Source organism: Lepisosteus platostomus, chromosome 20 (assembly GCF_059453375.1).
Source record: "Lepisosteus platostomus isolate fLepPlt1 chromosome 20, fLepPlt1.hap1, whole genome shotgun sequence".
NCBI classification, from domain to species: domain Eukaryota; kingdom Metazoa; phylum Chordata; class Actinopteri; order Semionotiformes; family Lepisosteidae; genus Lepisosteus; species Lepisosteus platostomus.
The window spans coordinates 6,463,563-6,470,357 of record NC_142630.1 but is presented as its reverse complement, the minus strand read 5'-3'; positions in this window follow the sequence as shown (position 1 = coordinate 6,470,357).

Genomic DNA, 6,795 nt, shown 5'->3' with positions numbered 1-6,795 from the left:
CTTCTGTGTAAACATTGCACATTAAATGTTAGCGCTAGGAACTTTAGCTCAGGTTTGAGAATAATCTTAGCCCTTACCTAAACTGCCAAACATCATTGCTAACTGTTTTTTGGCCAACCCACGAAGAGGGGCAGCGTGGGAAATCCTAGAGTAATGGGACACTAGCTTAGTTCCCATGCCTCCCTGATTGCCAGTGTCTTTGTGATTTCAATCTGTAGTCTAAAGAGCAATAAAGTACATTTATCACCATATTGAACATAGATCTTCTTCAGGGAAGATCTGATAATGTATGTTATTTTAAATTGTGGACTCTTATCTTAGAGCTTGTGCTCTGTTATGTAAGACAAATGCATTTATTATATCCTCAAGGGAAACTTTGCTCTGGGCTGTTGGTCTCTAGACTTATTTTCCAGAAATTAGTCCCTAAAAAAGAGAGACCATACAAGTATCCTTTCCGTTGCCTAGTCTTTGCCTTGAGTCACAATATGTGTTTGTCTCTTAGTGCTCCGAGTTTGTCTTTAAAGGCAGAAAACTCCCTAAGCGGTGCTGATTTTCTAACTGAAGTACCAGTAATAGATATTTTCCTTCCTGTAGCCCATAAATCGGGTGTCATCACAGATAAGTGTAGGGAATAAAACATGTGAGGAAGGAGATGGAAAATGCAGGCCCCTCCTATGACAAACCGGGCAGTTATATTGAACTGACTTTTCTTTGGCTGATGTTATAATGTAGACCAGGGATACTGCATCCGTTATGCATACTGGTAAAAATGTTTTTCCTGAATCTGTTGGAAAGTATCCTTCCTGTTATGAAACAATTACAGGTTTAAAAGATGCACAGCTCCTCTTCACTGCGGGCCACTGGCTTGATCGTTTCCCATTTCTCTCGCTTTCCTCCCACTGCTTCTACTTGTGAGAACAATGCCTGCAGACTGCAGAGTGTGATTTTGCTAGGCTGCTGTCGTTCCTTTTGAAAAGATTGTAAATGAAAATGTCACTCCCTCGACTGATTGCTGGATGTCATTCTGCTCAAATTTCAGCTTGTTGCTCAGTGTCACAAGGGAGCATCCTACACCAGCCGGGGAGGTTGAGAAAAATAGGTGTGCCCTGTTGCTCTCATCACCTGGCGAGCTTTGTCAGGACCTGGGGCAGTTGTGTGGCCTGAGATGATGGCATTCGGTTTGGCCCCGTCTTTCCAATACGGTGTTTGTGAGGTCCCTGCTGTGCAGACCGCTCTGTGGTAGGGGGGTGGAAGGTTGTAGTATTGATGAAGCAGCTCCATAAATTTAATATACTGAGGCACAAAAGAGATTCCAGGCTAGTACTGGAATGTGGTGTTGGTGGACCATTAATGTAGGTGGATCTCTTGTCTCTGGACCGGAATGTCCAAACCAATGTCCCAGTATGCCGACAGGGGAAGGACAGAAGCCATGTCCTCCTGATGAAATGCTAAACCACATTCTCATCTGTTTGGTAATTAAAAATTCCTTGGCCCTGTTTAATGGAGTAGGGGCGCTGATCTCAGTGTCCTGGCTAAATTCCACTGTACAATCTGACCTTCCCAAAGTTTCTCCTTCATTCAGTTCACCTTTACCTGATCTCCTTTTTAGTGAAGCTGCTGGTGCATAGTGCACAGTGCAGCTGCGTGAAATCCAGGCGGGGCTGCATTTTTGTGATGGATGAAGTGTGTGCAAGGTGCTATCCCTGTGCATAAAGCGAGAAGTGCCGTAGAAATTCAAGCACTTATTTTTACCATTTGTTGAATGCCAGTGCCTTCAAGAGTGCATGTCCCAGTGGAAGTGGATGATCAGTCTTGGGCTGGTGCTCTTTCCTCTGCCACTCACTGAAAGGTTTGGAAGGGTAATCCTCTTATCCTGGTCAGTGATGAGGCTACGCGGCAGTGGTATTGTAATTTTATTACAGTAATCCTTTGCTGTAGCGTAGATTGGCTTAGGATTCCATGCTTCACTGTTGTAGATCTCACAAGTCTGCACACAACAAAATATTATGCCAAATGCTGCAGGATTTTCTCCAGACAAACGTTATTGGATTAGCAGCTATTTTATTATAGGATTACCGAGGGATACATACACATTTTTCCTCCATCTGTAATCCTGTGGTATCCCATAGGCCTCGTACACTTAATCATCTTGCATCCGTATGGGATTGTAATCTGAGGGAATTGATCTGAAGGCTGAAACAGGCTGGTGAAAAGTCGCGGCTTTGGAGGATGTGCAGCTGTAGTTTAGAAGAGCCCATGTTCTCTTCAAGTGGTGGAAGTGGAATTTGTTGAAAGAAAGGCCTGAAAAAGCCCAATTTCAATCTGAAAGGAACACATTAGGACCTGAATAGTCTGAACAGGTTAGAAAGGTGCAGGTCAAAATGGAAAATGTCCTTTCATGATAACCGTATGCTCTGCAATATCTTTGTAAAGATTTGTACATCAACCAACAAGGAGCAGTGTAGAAAAATCCTGATCTCAATCCCATGAAAAATGTCTGGTGAAATGGAATGATGAATGCAGGGGAAACGTGGAGACCAGCTGCAGTAGAAGCTGTGCTGTAGAAAGCATGGCCCATGTCTGGCCTACTATACAGACTATTTCGTACAATGTGAACTCTTTCTCTTCTGTTTTTCACCGTCCCACTCCTACAGTTCTCAGGCTTGTGGTGCAGCCAGCTGGGTCCTGTCCGAGAGGCACAGGATCTCTTGCTTGGGATGTCAGTTGATAGCACTCGGAGAAAATCCGCATGGGCTAGGAGAGACCATGCAGACTCAATCGAAACAGACACCCAAAGCCAGAATGAAACCCAGGACCCTGGAGCTGGGAGGCAGGCATGATGCTATCCCACTGTGTCACCACCTGGTTTGGTAATGTAATCTGTGCTTCACATGCATTTAGCCAGGTGAACAAGCAAAAATATGATTGTTCAATAGCAGTCTCTTTTTGACGAGCTGTCCTGATAAAGGGTGTAGGTAAATCCTTCCTTTGCTCCATTTTGCTAAAGAGAACTGGATCAGACGATGGATGTGTAAGTGCCACAGATACAGATTTAGGAGAGAAAGCAGGAGCCTTTTGTAGCTGGAGGTGGGTGAGTGAATTGGAGCTGGGGAACCACGCAAAGCTTTTGCCTGATGATTGATCCCTTAGAACAGAACAGACAAAAGCCCCTCAATGAAACGCCTACTGACAAGCAGTCAAACTGCCTGCTCTTCTCATTATGAAACGTCTGTGATGTTGTGTTGTGTGATGTACCGGAGACGCATGGAGGACCTCAAATCACATTGACTTGATGGCTCCACACGTCTCTTAGTTGTGGGTCATTTTTGTGCCGGAGAGAAAGCTTAACATCAAAAATGATCCTCCTATGGACTTTAAAAGTACTGCAGACTGCTTTTTCTGGTTTGCTTGCACAACCTTGCATTATGGACTAAAGAGAATTCAGCTCAAGTATACCGACCAAGATACTTTCAGGAAGCATGGGCCCATCTGTGCTGTGCAGAGACAGGAGGGGAAAAGTCACCAGCTTCGGGGCGGATGTTTGAAGCAGCTGTGCTTGAATAATGTGGAGTGCAATGTGTGAAGGCCAGCCTAGATTCATCAAACAAAACCATGTTAAAGAGCAGGTAGCAGGATTCTGAGAAAAATACAGTAAGTGCAGTATATAAAATATAGCTTATATAGATCCTGACAGCTGTCTTTTTAACAGTAAAAAGTTGAGATTCCATTGTCAGACATCTCCCCTTGAGTGCTTTGTTGTCTGTTGAGAGGAAGTGACATCTTCTTGCATAACCTTTGTCGACTGCAGGAAATGACACCTCAAGGCACTTTGACTTTTCTGCACTCTGTGATATCTCAGCTCGTTACAGCTGTGCTCAGGAAGTATGCACAATCCTACCTTCAATGTTTTAAACCCTTTCAGTACAATCTGTGTACATATCTGTGACTTAGAAAAAAATCAGTTTGCCTGCAGCCGTAGTATTTAAGTGAGAGAGAAGTGGACATATGAAGGAGTTTTATATCACTTACAAGGGGAGGGGAAATGCATTTTATAGTGTCTCACTTCTTTTTTTCAGTCCAATGAGATGCCTTTCTTTAAACAAAGGGAGAATTAATAAATTAAAACACAACAAAGAGTTTATACACACTTCTTTACTTTTTCAAGTTATGTCTCAGAAAAAAAGTAGTGTTCAAAGCAGAGGTGCCATTTGAACCTTAATTTTGAAGTACAAATCTAAAGCAAAAAAAAAGTCCTGAAAAGTCAAATATTAACATTCCCATTTTTTACCAGACATCAGTGTAACAGTATTGACTGTTTTTTTTTGTCTCCATGCCAAAAATGGAATCAAGGCATGTTGGAACAGACTGTGCAGACTCATAACTCTCTTACAGCAGGTTTCACAAGGGCTGTATTTGTTATAGTAGTCTGAGGAACAGCGCTGTATGTGATGTGTTCCAGTATGCAGTAATTTTCCCAGTATGCCTTACTGTGGTGTGGCATGCTAGCGCAGTGGTTAATACCACTGCCTCAGAGCGCTGGGGCCCTGCATTCAGTTCCGGATCAGCTTGGAGTTTGTATGTCCTCCCGATGTTCGTGCAGGTTTTCTTTTGGTGTTCCAGTTTTCTCCCACAGTAAAAAAGACATGCTGGTAGGTCGACACTGGTGTGAGTGTGCACATGGTTGTGTTGGTGTCTGTGTGTGTCCTGCGATGCACAGACATCCTGTCCAGGTTGTATCTCGCTCCCCTGTGATCTGAACTGGATGAAAAGGTTAGAGAATGGATAGGTTTCCAGTGAATGTTAAGGATGACCTTTAAGACTGCAACAAGAAAAGGATGTAGATCTGTTCCTGTGGTGAGTGATGTTCTCTCTTGGGTTTTCAGAATGTCTTCAGAGTGTGGAAGTTTGGTTACAAAGGATACTCATATCAAATATAGTTTTGACTGTCTCTTTCTACAAAGTCCTAAGGCTTCTTATAATTTATACAAACAAAACTCTTGTGATGTTTTTAAGGAAGCGTTTTGTAGTTCCAGTCTAGTTAATATGAACTTTATGAGTTTTCTTATTTAGGAAGACCAGACCTTGACTTAAATAAACAAGCTTTGGAATAAGCCTTCACTTTGTACAGACCTCCAGAGGGACTGTGGGCGATTTGTAGAGATGTTTGCTTCCATTATTGATAACCTTGATGGATACTTCTGGGCCCAGTTGATATTCAGGTAGACAAGGTGAGCAGAACAGGACAGATCAGTTCTTGACATTTCACTCCAGTCCTGGCTTGTAAATGTGTTTCCAGGTCCGAGGAACTGTCTCACTCAGTCCAGATGTGTGGTTCAAGACAGTCTCTTCTTGTATTGAAGCTAAAAAGGTTACAGAACAGTTGAAACATTTAAATAGTCATAATAAATATTTAGTCATAAATATTTAAATAGTCATAATAGGCCTATTTCCATACTCTACTATTGTTCAGTATTTACAGATATCTGGGTAGTACTTGTGGTTTTTAAAGATGCACATCCTCCTGTCTCAGAACTACAGTACAATTGGATAAAATGCAGCTAGGAGACATTTGTAGACTTAGAAGGCATCACTTATTTATGACTCCTTCATAAGGGCAACCTGCAATATCATATCATGAATAAAATTAGATGTGATCAAAACCAAAACAAAATACATTTGGTGACCTTTAGGCTTGTCCACAGCCAGCCTGGTGCTAGACTGCCTCTCCCTGCTTGTGATTCCTTATTATTTCATACAGCTCCTCGTGTGTCCTTCTCTTCTGCAAGACACACTTAAAAGAGATAGTGCCATTTTCAGCCATTGTGGTCAAGTCGTAGCAGTGCACTAATTAAAAGGACTGGGAAAGGTGTTTTGAGAGTCTGGGCTGTGGGTTTCTAATGCCGTAATCCTCAGAGATTCAACACGTGCAAATGTATTGCTTTGGCTTCAGGAAAAAAATGTTCAGAGTGTGACCCTATAATGGTCACATAAAAAATGGTCTCAGAATTATTTGTTGCCTTGTTTGGCACACAGTGTCCTGATTTCCTTTTTTTGCAGGTTATTTGCAAGAGAACACACATTACTTACTGATTCACTGTATTTACATTTAGGACAGAAGTGAACCCTACCTTGTAAATGTACTGTAACCAAGCACTTCCAGGCATGGTCTGTACACGTGAAGTGATTTATCATAAAATATAAGGTCCATAAACTCCCTATTAAACCAAAGAACAACCCTCAAAATGGGATGTAAACTATTAAGGACAGCTTCCAGTATTCCGCGTGGTTCCTTTCACTAGATTTACTGGTTCGGGTTACTTTGAAAGCTTATTCCACCTTGAATTCTCTGTTACTTTTAGCTTCTCTGCTGTGCTGTTTCTGTACCCTTTTGGGAAAATGACTCACCAGGAGGTGGTGCGCTGTGAGACGGGATTGTGTAAAATGAAAAAAGAAGACAGAGACAGCTGGCTGTGTTTGTCGATAATGGACATAACAGCTGGTCAGCCCCACCTGCGTGAATGCAAAGTTCGCCTCAATACTGAGCCCTCCTCTGCCCTTGTGGGTCTGCTCTGTCACATGGGAGCCTTTGGGCCTGCAGTGGCTTCAGCTGACAGATAATTTCCAGCTATTGAACAGCTCCCACTTTCCCAGCAGCAGGTCTAGGTTGCTGTGGCCTTTATTCCAGCAGGAATCTGATCGCTTTTTCCTGTACACGGTAAAGGCTTTATTGATGGGAGCTGACGCACACAGTTACACACCACACTTTCACAGGAGGCCTCCTAGTCCCTGGTGTTC